The 15154-nt window shown below is 34.6% G+C and overlaps 1 long non-coding RNA gene across 1 annotated transcript in view; it reads left to right on the forward strand.

Moving 5' to 3' along the window:
* Positions 1–3839: 3839 nt before the first annotated feature.
* The window catches only part of LOC105549605, a 57188-nt gene continuing 45873 nt past the window's right edge, over positions 3840–15154 (forward strand). Inside the window, exons 1-2 of the long non-coding RNA XR_001007573.1 lie at positions 3840–3909; positions 5969–6117. This is a non-coding gene — a long non-coding RNA (uncharacterized LOC105549605). The remainder of the gene's footprint in view (positions 3910–5968; positions 6118–15154) is intronic.

The following is a 15154-nucleotide window of genomic DNA, read 5'->3' on the forward strand; positions in this document are numbered from 1 at the left end:
GATAACCCATAGAATGAAAGAAAATATTTGCAAACTATCATCTGACAAAAGTCTAATATGCAGCATCAATAAGGAACTTCAAATAATTTACAAGAAAAAAACAGGACTTCATTAAAAAATAGCCAAAGAACACAAACAGACACTTTTCAAAAGAAGACATACATACGACCAACAAGAATATGAAGAAAAACTCAACATCACTGATCATTAGAGAAATGTAAACCAAATCACAATGAGATACCATCTCATACCAGTCAGAATGGCTATTATTAAAAGTCAAAAAATAACAAATGCTGGCAAGGCTGCAGAGAAAAAGGAATGCTTATATACTGTTGGTGGGACTGTCAATTAGTTTGACTCTTGTGGAAAGTGGTGTGGTGATTCCTCAAAGAGCAAAAACAGAACTACCATTCGACCCAACAATCCCATTACTGAGTGTATAACCAAAAGAATATAAATCATTCCACCATAAAGACATATGCAAGTGAATCTTCACTGCAGCATTATTCACAACAGCAAAGACATGGAATCAACCTAAATGCCCATCAGTGACGGATTGAATAAAGAAAATGTAGTACATATACACCATGGGATACTATGCAGCCATTAAGGAAGAATTAAATCATGTCCCTCGCAGGAACGTAGATGGAGCTGGAAGCCATTATCCTTAGCAAACCAATGCAGAAAAGGAAAACCAAATACCACATGTTCTCGCTTATAAGTGGGAGCTAAATAATAAGAAGTCATGAACACAAAAAGGGGAACAACAGATACTAGGGCCTACTTGAGGGTGGAGGAGGGGAAGAGAGACAGGATCAGAAAACATAACTAGTGGGTACTCGGCTTAGTACCTGAGTGATGAAATAATCTGTACAACAGTCTTCCATAACACGAGGTTACCTACATAACAAACCCGCACATGTACCCCCGAACCTAAAGAAAAGTATTTAAAAAAAAAACAAAACACACCAAACATACAAAAGACATTTATGTTCACTGTCTGCAGTTTCAGAAAAACGTTACATAGTTCTTCAGTTTGGCCCACATCTCATCATTGCAAAATTTGTTTGTACTCTGACAGCTTAAAGTTGTAAAAATTCCTTGAATCTTGAAATTCTATGAATTTATACAATTAATTGCATTGAGAATGACTGTAATAGAACAAGTACTTATCAACTGTTAAATTTAAAAACTGGTCTATTGTGGTTTAAATAAAATAAAATAATAATCTATTTGCACCAAGTTTTAAATTGGTAAACTACTGTGTTGCTCTAAGATCAACAGTTACATTTATTTGACACTCAAGAAAAATTATCCCGAGGTATCAACTTCATGTTTTTAGTTGACAGTGAAGTTTTAGTCATAGAATCTGGGTAACTTCCTGCTAAATAAAAACTTTTTTATTGTGGTTTAAATAAAATAAAATAATGATCTATTTGCACAAAGTTTTAAATTGTTAAATTCATTGTTGCTCTAAGATCAGCAGTTACATATATTTGACACGCAAGAAAAATTATTCCCAGTTATCAGCTTCATGGCTTTAGTTGAGAGTGAAGTTTTAGGCATAGAATCTGGATGAGTAATTTTCTGCTAAAAATTTGCTCTGTGACCCCTTACCAAAAAACATGCAATACATCATTATTTTTACATAAAACACAGCATGATTAATGCTATGCTCAATTTGTTGCCTCACAATTGCTTAAAAAACAATAATAATTTAGGCAAGTAAGAACTACTCTCTAAGAAGATAGGCTTGTGTCATGTTCCACATAATCCTATAGATTACACAGATCCTCTTGACTTCTAAAGCAATCTACAAGATTAATTTTAAAATAAGATAACTTTTATTTTTGGAATAATGTCTTTTTTATAAATCACTTTGCTATCAGATTAAAGACATATTTAAACTCTGAGAAGATAAATTTCAGCATTGAACTTTTTTTTTAGGCTTACTAAGTGTCTCTGCTTATATTTATTTATTCACTTATTTATTATACTTTAAGTTCTAGGGTACATGTGGACAACGTGCAGGTTTGTTACATATGTATACATGTGCCATGTTGGTGTGCTGCACCCATTAGCTCGTCATTTACATTAGGTGTATCTCCTAATGCTATCCCTCCCACCTCCCCCACCCCATGACAGGCCCCAGTGTGTGATGTTCCCCACCGTGTGTCCAAGTGTTCTCATTGTTCAATTCCCACCTATGAGTGAGAACATGCGGTGTTTGGTTTTCTGTCCTTGCAACAGTTTGCTCAGAATGATGGTTTCCAGCTTCATCCATGTCCCTACAAAGGACAGGAACTCATCCTTTTTTATGGCTGCATAGTATTCCATGGTGTATATGTGTGACATTTTCTTACTCCAGTCTATCATTGATGGACATTTGGGTTGGTTCCAAGTCAGATGAGTAGATTGCAAAAATTTTCTCCCATTCTGTAGGTTGCTAGTTCACTCTGATGGTAGTTTCTTTTGCTGGGCAGAAGCTCTTTAGTTTAATTAGATCCCATTTGTCAATTTTGGCTTTTGTTGCCATTGCTTTTGGTGTTTTAGACATGAAGTCTTTGCCCATGCCTATGTCCTGAATGGTATTGCCCAGGTTTTCTTCTAGGGTTTTTATGGTTTTAGGTCTAACATTTAAGTCTTTAATCCATCTTGAATTAATTTTTGTATAAGGAAGGGATCCAGTTTCAGCATTCTACATATGGTTAGCCAGTTTTCTCAGCACCATTTATTAAATAGGGAATCCTTTCCCTATTGCTTATTTTTGTCAGGTTTGTCAAAGATCAGATGGTTGTAGATGTGTGGTATTATTTCTGAGGGCTCTGCTCTGTTCCATTGGTCTATCTCTCTGTTTTGGTACCAGTACCATGCCATTTTGGTTACTGCAGCCTTGTAGTATTGTTTGAAGCCATGCAGTGTGATGTCTCCAGCTTTGATTTTTGGCTTAGGATTGTCTTGGCAATGGGGGCTTATTTTTGGTTCCATATGAACTTTAAAGGTGTTGGGTTATGAGGGTGGATGCCTTGTGGATAGCTTGATGCCTTCCCCTTAGTAAAGAGTTCACAGGAGATCTGGTGATTTAAAGAGTATGGCACCTCCTCCCTCTCTCTCTTGCTCCCTCTCTTGTTGGCTCCCCCTTTGCCTTCTGCCATGATTGTAAGCTTCCTGAGGACTCACCAGAAGGTGGTGGTAGCACAACACTTCTTAAACAGCCTGCAGAACCATGAGTCAAATAAACCTCTTTTCTTTATAAATTATCCTGTCCAGATAGTCTTTTATAACTATGCAAAACAGACTAACATCCTGGGAATAAAATATATTAATGGATCAGTATAATACTATTTTAGTTGTGTTGAATTTTGAGCTGAAGAAGGCAGCTGTTCAGTATTTTTACAAACATTTTTGTCAAAGTTATGGAAATTAGTCATCCCTTTCAACATTTCTAATTTGAAGCAATCACTGTGTTCTGCAGAATACATTCTCAGAGAATGGGTAAATCATTATCTCCCTTGGGATCTCTGGTTCCAAGCCTTTGAAAAAGGGGAAATCTTCCAGTTTTACAAAAGTTAATTGCCAGTGACTAGTCTACACGGACATGATTAGGAATGCAAAATGGGGCATATCTGGGATCTCCTAACCATCCCAACTTAATCATTATTTTTATTACTTGTTTCCCTGTGAATTCTGTGTTATTAAAGCTGAACTGCTACATCATCGATTGTATTTTATAAATTGTTACATTTCCCTGTTACCAATAATGTCACTTTTAGTTCAATTAGCTGAGTTTTCTTTGCCTCAACATGTTCCAACTTCAGAATTGTTTGCTCTTTTTTCACAGAGAAAATGTCTTTTGAAAGCTTTACTGACTCCAGGCAGATTTCTTTCAACAATTTCTTGCTTCTTGTGGTAAGTTTGTTCCAGAGAAAGATTAATAGTCTAAGACCCTCTATCTTATTCATATTTTTAATAATATATAATTTTTTCATAGTCTTTCATGTTGTTTGATTTTATTTATATTTTTACTCATCTTTCCAAAGAGATAAATATGTGTGTGTATATATATATACATAAATATAATGCCTTTTCTATTTTACTATTGTATTTTTTCTGCTTATCTCTTTTGTAGTTCTCTTAAAATTATTAATTTAATATTACAGAAAGGCTATCATTTTAAAAACAAGATTATTTACTCTCCCAAAAATTTCAAAATAATTATGCTTCCCATGCAATGTTCACATATGGAATTCTCAACTTTGTTTTTAGGTGACAAGAGGTTTATATTATTTTGTTATAACAGCAGTATGAAAATTTATGTATTTTTACTAGTTCTGGTTTAGAAAATGTTAATATGTAAGAAGATTATAGACATAAGAATTATTCTACTGAATAATTAAAACATTGTCTTAAAAGTTGACTGGCAATTCTCTCCCACGTTCTGAATTTTCATTTTTCTATTCTTTATTCATGAACAGGTTTTGCATATTATGTAATATATTATAGAGGAAAAGAATTAAAAATAAAAAGTAAAAATCATCCCATAAGGTTTTTTTGTTTGTTTGTTTGTTTGTTTTTAAAGAATACATGCAAGGGTGTTCCAACACATGTAATGCACGTCAAATACTCTTGGTTGTCTGAGTTTTCTGCAACAAGAACTATATTTTTCATGGTTTATATGACACATAAAAAGGTAATTTCCAAAATAAATACTATAGGGATGATAGAAACCTTGGGGATCATGTACCTAGAGCTTAACTACATCACATAAAAATCTATAGAAAAATACAGGCTTCAGGACCCATTTCAGAGTACAGGCAATACTAGGTGGAGAGTTGTTAGATGTTGGAAAACTGTGTTATTCTACCACCTCACTTGGTAATTGTGAAACATCCTCTATGTTTGACATCTACTGGTCTAATATACCAACTGCTTCATTTTGGAGCTATAGAACAAAGAACTAGGTGATTAACTAGTTAGTTTAGGGTTATGTAACTAGGAGATGAGCTCAAAGTCTCCTCTCCGTCAACCACCAGTTCTGTGCTGTTTTCCCAGTTCAATTCAATTCAATTCAATTCAATTCATCCAATTCAATGGAAAAGCAAGTATTTATTGGCCATTTGGGGGGGGTGTTTATTGTTCCAATCTTGAATGATTGATTTTAGGCACATTAATGGAGATATTTTAGATACAGTTTTCTTAAATCAGAATACACTGAAAATTTCAGGAGCACTTGAATCTTTTAGAATTATGTTAATTTTAGATTGCTTGCATAAATCCACTTTCATCAATGAGGTTTCCATAGCATTTGTTAAAATTTCAAAGAGGATATGCTCCTCTAGAAACATTAAATACTGTTGATAAATCCTTATCTCCAACTAATTTGTTTTACTAGACTATGTTAGTAAATGACATGTTAGTAAATGGCATTTACTAAAATTTACTAACAATGGTATTAACGTAATAGCATTAATGCCAAAAGTTTTGGGATGTGATATTTAAATTTACCCATCTTCCCCAAATATGTAGGCTATTGAAGATAATTCAGTATATTGCCACAGTTTAATCATTTTTTTCTTTGCTTTCCTATTTGCACATAAAAGTTATACAAAGTAAAACATACTGAATATTCCTTTTATGATTTTTATATTCTACTTTTAGCATTTCAGAGAAATGAAGAGTAAGAAAATAAGTCAAGGGAATACCACATATGCATAACAACATCGTTCACTTTGTTTCAGCATGCCTGGTATTTGGAAAGTAATTGCATTCTCTGGTTAGAGAATGAGACTCTAAAGTAAAAAAGAAAGGCTTTTCATCAGATGTCTTTATTCAGCATTATATTTTATATGGATGCATCAGTAGTATATGCTTAGAAAGAATGCAATGAATATATATACTGCTTTTGTAATAGGAAAATTTTTCTGAAGAAAAACAAATATCATGTAAGAACAGATTTTTCTATCTCTAGATGTTAGAAGAGCAATGATGCTCCTGTGAGCAGCTGATGGAGGACATCATCAACATGGAAGTACTCCTTTGTGAGAGAAGTATCAGCTTACCTTTATATTAATAGATATTACCTTTGGATATATCTGTGAGAAAAGAAAAGCTATTTCAGTAAGTGGTATCTCTATTGTACTTCTCCACCTAAGTCAAAATATTCTTTCAGATGGCTTCTCTAGTTAAGGTACTTCCAATAAAAAAGATATAAAATTTCACAAAATACTCTTTTTTTTAACCAAATTAATGTCAGAATTATGACATAATTCTGGCTTCTGTATTTATTGTCCTTTTGACTCTGCTGAAGATTTGAGTAGTTAAAGGCATATGTAGAAGTATATATTCTTCAATTGTTTAGACATTACATCATGATAATAGTGAGTCTAATAAGATAAAATGTTACTGACAGAGCAAAAAAGAAATAGAAATCAAATAAGCTGTTAAAACTTTCACAATATAATTTAATACACTATTTTCTCCACTGACAAGTATTTTGAGAATAAAAATCTTTTACAACAAATTTAGTTATAAAATAAACTTGTAACACATTAGAGGCTCTACTAGATATTATCTTAGCAGAAATACCATTTTTTCACTAAGCTTCAGGTATGTGAGACTACCTATATGAAAATATTTTATGTTGGTGTCCATTATGGCTAGGAACAGTTGAAGAAAATGAGGCTTAACCCAAGGGCAAACCTGTGAATTGCAGAGAATTTTTTCTGGCTGTATCACTTTTACTACATTTTTTTTTTTATTCATATGGTTACTCTTTCCCCATTTTCAATCATCCAACACTCTTCTGTTATCTAGCTTGTTCTTCCTTCATGCAAACATAATTAGAGCTGATAACAGCTATTTGAACATGTTAACTCACTCATTTTCTTTAGAGTTGGTGTAGTAGCTCAGCCAAGCATTAAACTTCTCTCTCATTGTAGAATAAAATTGTTTTTAATTAAAGTTAATTAAAGTAGGGAGACTCCAAATGACATCATATTTACTGAAATGCAGAATAATTCTGAATGCAACTCTGGTAGCTTTTTGAGGGTCTTCAGTGGTAATAATAGGAGAGTGTAGAAACAGAAAAGATAGAATTGGGACTTTGTGTCCATCTGTAATGGCAAAGTTAGACAGGGGGCTAGTCTGGCTTTGCCTGCTGAAGGCTTATTTAACAGAGGGCTTGGAATGTGAGTGAGCATGCCTGGAATACTAAAGCATTTCTAAGGGCTTATTTTTGTGTGACACCATGAAAAAATAGTTAAATAATGAAACATACAACCTTAACATATTCTTAGTTTCTAATGTGACAATGGTAATTCTCAAAAGATAAATCTGCAAGTACGTTTAATAAATAAATATATTTCCTTAAAAATGGTGTGTGCTTTTTATAGAATTATGAGCAAATAGTTACATGGCAGGATACCTCATATCTAGGATATATTCTTTTTTAATTGTAACTATTCATTGAAGATATAGGATTTCATAAATTGAGAGATGAAAGGAAAGGAGCTTGACAAACTGGTAAAGAAATTCAGACATGGCAAAGAATAACTTGTTGCAGGCCATGCAATACATAAAATCTATAGAATTTATTTCTGTTTAAACCTATTTAACTGAATGGAAAACTATACAGACAACCAGGTTTTGAGGGGCCAGAAATTTGGTGAGAATAGTGAGGCAGGCGTAATACTGAGGTGAGCCTTACATTTCCCTTGAGGAATCTTTTAGTTTCTAAATAGCACAAGGCCAAAAGACCAAGAAGACAGCCACAAGGCAGATAAAAACCTAAGCTAAGACTTTGGCCTTATTGGGATGTCTAAAGATAAAACTTGTAGTTTAAGAAAGCAGGATGTCAAGAAACTAAATTACAAAGAAAAAGGGAGAAGAATAAGGGAATTTTAGCATCGTGTCATGTTCCTCCTTAAGACGTTTGCTAAATTTTATCTGGTATAGGGCTAACAGGATATCAAAAGGAGTCAAGAGTAGCAGCTAAAGGTATGGGCAGCAAAACAGGGTATTTGGCAGTTTCCCAGGATTGAAGAAGAAAAAATTGGAGAAGGGACTCTAGTTAATATCCCTGACTTCTTATTATAAATAGAATAAAAGAAGGTTATACTCCAAAAACATAGGTAACAAGAATTATATCAACTCTTAACAAAAATGTGAAACTCAGCTCCGGACAAGCACAACCTCATAATGGAAAAGCAGGTCTGCCCCATATTTAAGGTACCTGAGAAAAATCTAAAGGAAATCCTCCCTGAAGGAAGAAAATATGAGACAAAACATCAAATTATATCTATAATTTTTCATTCGCAATATTCTACATGTGATCAAACTTACTAGGCATGTCAGAAGTCAGAATCAAAAAACAGAAAACTAAAACATAATATAAGCAGATACAAAGGTGAATTAGAGTTGGAGATATCCATCATAGATTTTAAAATAACAAAGAATAAAATGCTGAACAAAATTGTTAGCAAATTCAAGAATCTCACTATGCAACTGGAATTTATAAATAATAACCCAATGGAAATTACAGAACTGAAAATGTTAACATTTAAATTAAGAATGCAATAGATGTGTTTAAACAGTTAAAGAGAGGATTTTTGAACTAAGGAGAGATCATTATAAAATATACAGACTGAAGTTCAAAAACTAAAGAGAATCTATAATATACAAAAGAGCATACAAGACACATGAGACAATTTAATATCTGTAATTGTATTTGTATAACAAGAGAAGAGAGAAATGTTAAAGAAGCAATATTTGAAAAGATAATAGGTGAGAAACTTTCAGAGCCAATAGAAAGACATCAACCCACACAATCCAGAGCATTAACAAACACCAAGGAGAACTGGGGCATGAGGTAGGAAAATCTAAAAGCATTAGAGTAAAACTGACCTTTTTTAAAATGCATAAAAATGTTGTAAAAGCAGTCAGATAAATAAAAGACATTATCTTCAAAGGAAAGACACTTCATTAGAAACTATGGAGGGCAGAAAACAATAGAATGACATTTTGTAAATGCTCAAAGAAAATATGCCAAACGGTACTTGTTTATTCAGCAAAAATATCCTTCAAAAAGGGAAATTAAATAAAGATGTTTTCAGCCAAACAACTGAGAAAACTCATCAACAGCAAACCTGTGTAAACATACATATTTAAAGGAGTTCATTAGACAGAAGACTAATGATCTAAAGAGAAGCACAGAAATGAGAGAAGGAAAGAACAATGAAAGAGTTAAATATGTGGGTAAATCAAAATAAAAATAACCTAAGTAGACCGGGTGCAGTGGCTCACGCCTGTAATCACAGCACTTTGGGAGGCTGAGGCAGGCAGATCACAAGGTCAGGAGATTGAGACCATCCTGGCTAACACAGTGAAACCCCGTCTCTATTAAGCATACCAACTTTTAATTCAAAACTGCTTCATAATGCAATTTGACCAAAAAAGTCTACATGCTAAAATAAGATATAATCCTACAACAACTGACTAAAGCATAACATTACAAAAATTTATTTGTATTAAAAAGATAGGTTAATTAAAAAGCAACTCACCTGATTAAGGTAACTATTTTATCTTGTTATTAAAGGCAAATGAAAAACAGACTTTATAAAAATGTAAAGATCATGTACTGGCTATTCCTGACCAAATTAGCACTTATCTCTAGAATAATGCAGATTGTCTTCTATTATAATCTGTTAATTACACCTTGGGGCCATAAACACAACCAATTTCTAGAACAGGGATACAAATATATTGCTTTGAGGACAGAAAAATATATCCTGACCAAGAGATTGTTTATGGCAGTTAATTTATGGATTGTAAAAATGTAGTAACCATATAACTCGGGGAGGACAGGTGTACTCACTGACATGGTTTGACTCTGTATTCCCACCCAAATCTCATCTCAAATTGAAATCCCCATGTATCAACGGAGAGACCTGGTGGGAGTTGATTGGATGATGGGTGCGGTTTCTCCCATGCTGTTCTCATGATAGTGACTGAGTTCTCATGAGATCTGATGGTTTGATAAGTGTTGGCAGTTCCTCTTCCCTCTGTCTTTTCTGCCACATTGTGAAGAAGGTACTTGCTTCTCCTTTGCCTTTCACCATGATTGTAAGTTTCCTGAGGCCTCCCCAGCCATGCTGAACTGTGAATCAGTTAAAACTCTTTCCTTTATAAATTACCCAGTCTCGGGTACTTCTTTATAGTAGTATGAGACTGGACAGTAAATTGGTACAAGAAGTGGGCTACTGCTATAAAAATAACCTGAAAATGTGGAAGCAACTTTGGAACTGGGTAACAGGCAGAGGTTGGAACAGTTTGGAGGGTTCAGAAGAAGACAGTAAGATGAGAAAAAGTTTGGAACTTCCTAGAAACTTGTTAAATGGTTTTCACCAAAATGCTGATAGTGATGTGGACAATGAAGTTTAGGCTGAGGTGGACTCAGAAGGAGATGAGGAACTTATTGGGAACTGGAGTAAAGATCACTCTTGCTGTGCTTTAGCAAAGTGACTGGCAGAATTTTCCTCGTGCCATGGAAATCTGTGGAACACTGAACTTGAGAGAGATGATCTAAAATTGTAACTTATATTTAAAAGGGAAGTGGAGCATAAAAGTTTGAAAAATTTGCAGCCTTACCATGTGGTAGAAAAGAAAAATCTATTTTCTGGGGAGAAATTAAAGCCAGCTGCAGAGATATGCATAAGTAATAAGGAGCCAAATGTTAATTGCCAACAAAATTGGGAAAATGTCTCCAGGGCACATCAAGAGACCTTGGTGGCAGCCCCTGCCATCACAGGCCTGGAGGCCTAGGAGGGAAAAAATGGTTCTGTGGGCTGGGACCAGGGTTTCCACTGCTGTGTCCAGCCTCAGGATATGGTGTCCTGTGTCCCACTGCTTCAGCTCCAGCCGTGGCTAAAAGGGGCAAGGTAAGGTCCAAACTGTTGCTTCAGAGGGTGCAAGCTCCAAGATTTGGTGGTTTACATGTAGTGTTTGGCCTGAGGGGGCACACAAGTCAAGAATTGCAGTTTGGGAACCTCTGCCTAGATTTCAGAGGATGTATGGAAATGCCTGGATGTCCAGGCAGAATTCTTTCACAGGGTCAGAGCCCTTTTAGAGAATCTCTGCTAGAGCAGTGTGGAAGGGAAATGTGGGATTGGAGGCCCCTCAAAGAGTCCCCACTGGTGCATTTCCTAGTGGAGCTGTGAAAAGAAAGCCACCTTCTCCAGACCCCAGAATAGTAGGTCTACTGACAGCTTGCACTCTGCAGCTACAAAAGCTGCAGGCACTCAACACCAGTCAGTAAAGGAGCTGCCCAAGGCTGTGGGAGTCCCCTCCCCATTGCATCAGCATGCCCTGGATGTGAGACATGGAGTCAAAGGAGATTATTTTGGAGCTTTAGGATTTAATCACTGCCCTGTTGGCTTTCAGACTTGCATGGGGCCTATAGCCCCTTGGTTTTGGCCAATTTCTCCCATTTGAAATGGGAGCATTTATCCTGTGCCTGTCCCCATACTGTATCTTAGTAACTAAGTTGCTTTTGATTTTACAAGCTCATAGGTGGTAGGGACTTGCCTTGTCTCAGATACACATTGGACTATGCGCTTTTGAGCTAATGCTGAAGTAAGAGTTTGGGAAGGCAAGATTTGTTTTGCAATGTAAAAAGACATAAGATTTGGGAGGGTCCCGGGGCAGAATAATATGGTTTGGCTCTGTGTCCCCACCTAAACTCATCTCAAACTATAATCCCCACGTGTCAAAGGAGGGATCTGATGGGAGGTAATTGGATCATGGGGGTGGTTTCCCCCATGCTGTTCTTATGATAGTGACTTAGTTCTCATGAGATCTGATGGTTTTATAAGTGTTTGGCAGTTCCTCTTCCTTCTCTTTCCTGCCACCTTGTGAAAAAGGTACTTGCTTCTCATTTGCCTTCCACCATGATTGTAAGTTTCCTGAGACCTCCCTAGTCATGTGAAAATGAGTCAATTAAACCTCTTTCCTTTATAAATTATCCAGTCTTGTGCATTTCTTTATATCAGTGAGAGAACGAACTGATACACTCACCATTTAGAAGATTCTATTTTGCCTCCTTGGTGTTTTTGTTTGGCTTTTTGTTCTACAGTGGAAGTGTTTTCTCTATCAATGAAGAAAGAATTTGGCAGAGTTACATTAAATGTTCTCTTCAGAACAGTATGCCTTAAAAACGGACTGAGCTGTGGACATTAAAAAAAAGAATAGCATATTTTAATTGTATCATTCATAAACTTTGAAATATTATTTTACAGTAATCAATAATGAACTCATTAACATAAAATAACTTACCAACACCATTTATTGATATCTTACATGTTTGGATTCCTAGGGCTAACATACATAAGTATAATTGAAAATATCCAAAAGTAAAAAATAAAATAAAATATATAAAAGTTATAAGTCATGAACTTAATGCATGTTTAATATTCTTCTAAAAGTCATATATATTTGGTAGAGGCAAAAACCTTTGATGAAATCTAAAATTTCTTTTAAAAAAAGCAATATGTACATTTTTGCATGTATTAATATCAAATAATTTTTATTCCCAAAATAAATCTTGCTTCCAATGAAAGCAGATATTGACTTTCCAGATGTGTCTTCTCTCAGCATTTATTCTTTCAACAAATGTTTGTTAAATGCATATTATCTGCCTATTTTCCAACTATTAACATGCAGTAACAAGATAAAGTCAATTTACATTCACCATTCAACATACCAATGAAAACATCAAGAAAGACAAAAATTCAAAGGAACTTTTAAAACTAAAACAAACTGTTATTTCCATTGCTCTGAGGACTGTCCACCAAATTTCTTGCAAAAAGGAGCTGATTGAAGAATGAAATTAATGGAATAGTCATTCAATCAATATTTATTTGAGTGCCTCTTATGTGATAGGTATTAGTCCTAACATAGCTACTATCAATGATCCTCTTTTTTAAATCTTCTCCTCCACAAGAACGTCATATAATAGGATATATTAAAAAGTTAGAAATTGAGATGCATATTTAGTAGGTACAAGTTGAGAATATTGCATTCTTAGATTTACAGTTTTTCATTGCCTGTCTTCATGTAATAGAATGAGAGTTACAGGTTTAAAGTCAGCTTCATGTGTAAAGATAATTCATATATCTCAGTAGAAATTTTGACTCAGACATTTTCAATGTTTGTGGACTTCAAAATGTTACCTCCCCTTTCTGAACTTAGGTTTTTTCACTTTTCAAATGGAGTCAAAGCGATCTATTTTATGTAGGTTTAGGGGTTATAATAATAATTGAGTTAAAGTATAGAAAGTAGTCCTTTATCTTAAAAAGGCAATATAGCTTAGTGGTCAAAAGCATGAGCCTTTCATTGGTTGAAACCCTACTCCTGCTATCTGCTTTCTATGTGTTCTTAAGCAACTTACTATCTCTGTGCTTTGGTTTTGTAGCTGTTGTCATTTTTCTTGAGACAGGGTCTCACTCTGTTGCCCAAGCTGGAGTGCAGTAGCTCAATCTCAGCTCACTGCAGCCTCAGTCTCTCAGGCTCAAGCCCGGGATTCTCCCACCTCTGCCACTCAAGCAGCTGGGACTACAGGTATGCAACACCGTACCCTGCTAGGTGCTTTGGTCTTTACACTTGGAAAGAGAAGATGCTAAAATAATAAGATATTTTTATGAGGATTACATGAGTTAATAATGTATAAAGCATATCAAGCATGGCCTATCAAAACCATATGTGTCTATTACTATTATCCTCCTCCTCATCATCATCTTGTGTAATGTCTCCCAATGAGTAAATATTTACATCAAATTAATTAAAAACAAACTTTTATTCTTATAATTAGGGCAGTGGTAAATAGGGCAGTTAGAATTTGCCCTCAGTCCAGCAGTCTGTAAAGACAGTAAAAGTTCATTGAGGTAGATTATTTTAGCATATCATTAGGATAAAATTAAAAGGAATAGTATTTTCATGATCAGGGTGAGAGCACAGAGCCAGGGCAATCCACATGTCCTACTGTTGGGAAGTTTTGGTTTTGCACAGACGCCTTCTTTTAAAAGCATAAACAAACAGAAACACAATTCCAATGCAAACAACATATCCTAAAGGAAAGTAGCATTAATTTGAAGCTATATTGTAAAAAGTCACCAATACTTATTTATAATATGAACAAAATTAAGTTTCAGAAAAAATATAAAATTGGAACTGAAGAAAGTTTGTGAGGTAGTCCCTCAATCATTAAAAAATCTAAAAAGAGCCTATCGAATAACTATGGAACTAAAGAGAAATATACATATAAGTCAAATCGCTTAGAAAAATAATACAAAAGAAAAAACGAACATTCATAAAATTACCCCCAAGCTTTAGTCATAATCCAAAATATTTCATGATTTATAGAAGGAAAATTGGGAAACTTCCACTTATTCCCTCCTCCTTTTATTTATTCCATGAGTGAACATCAAGTGCCTATTATATATCAGGCACTATACAGAAATCTAATAATAAAATTGTCAGCCAAAAATACATAATCCCAGGTTTCATAAAATCTATTACCAATAATGAGATAATCATAAAATGCATATAAAATCAAACATTGATAAGAACTCCCAAGAAGAGGTACATAGAGACAAAATAAGAAGAATGGACCAAGTAAAGGAGATCAGAGGGTTCAATAAGGACATGACAATTGAATTGAAATCTGAAGTAAAGACAGGACTTAATCAGGCAACAGTGGGGAATAGGGTTGGGGAGGCACTCCAGACTCAGAGATCAACACAGGCAAAGATCCTGTAGCATGTTGTAGTAACTGAAAGAACGCTAATAAGCCTAGAGTGGCACGGAGCAAGGTAGGCCTCATGAGGGATGATGCCATAGACCTGTGTAGGGCATGTTAAGGATTCTGGTGATGACAAAAGTAATGGGAGGCCATTAAAGTTTATTACAAAGTTGGTAAGAGATTATTGCTTTTGTAAAATCACTTATTATTGTATTTTACATTAATGTTTTTATTGTATAAATATTAAATATTCTACATGCACTTATTTACTAAAATAATTGTGTACTACTAATTTCAAAAGGAATTATTAATATTTATTTATATACATATTTTTAAGTAAGAGTTACTCATCAAGATGTTTTT

The sequence above is a fragment of the Mandrillus leucophaeus genome, unplaced genomic scaffold, assembly GCF_000951045.1.
Source record: "Mandrillus leucophaeus isolate KB7577 unplaced genomic scaffold, Mleu.le_1.0 Scaffold447, whole genome shotgun sequence".
Classification (NCBI taxonomy): Eukaryota; Metazoa; Chordata; class Mammalia; order Primates; family Cercopithecidae; genus Mandrillus; species Mandrillus leucophaeus.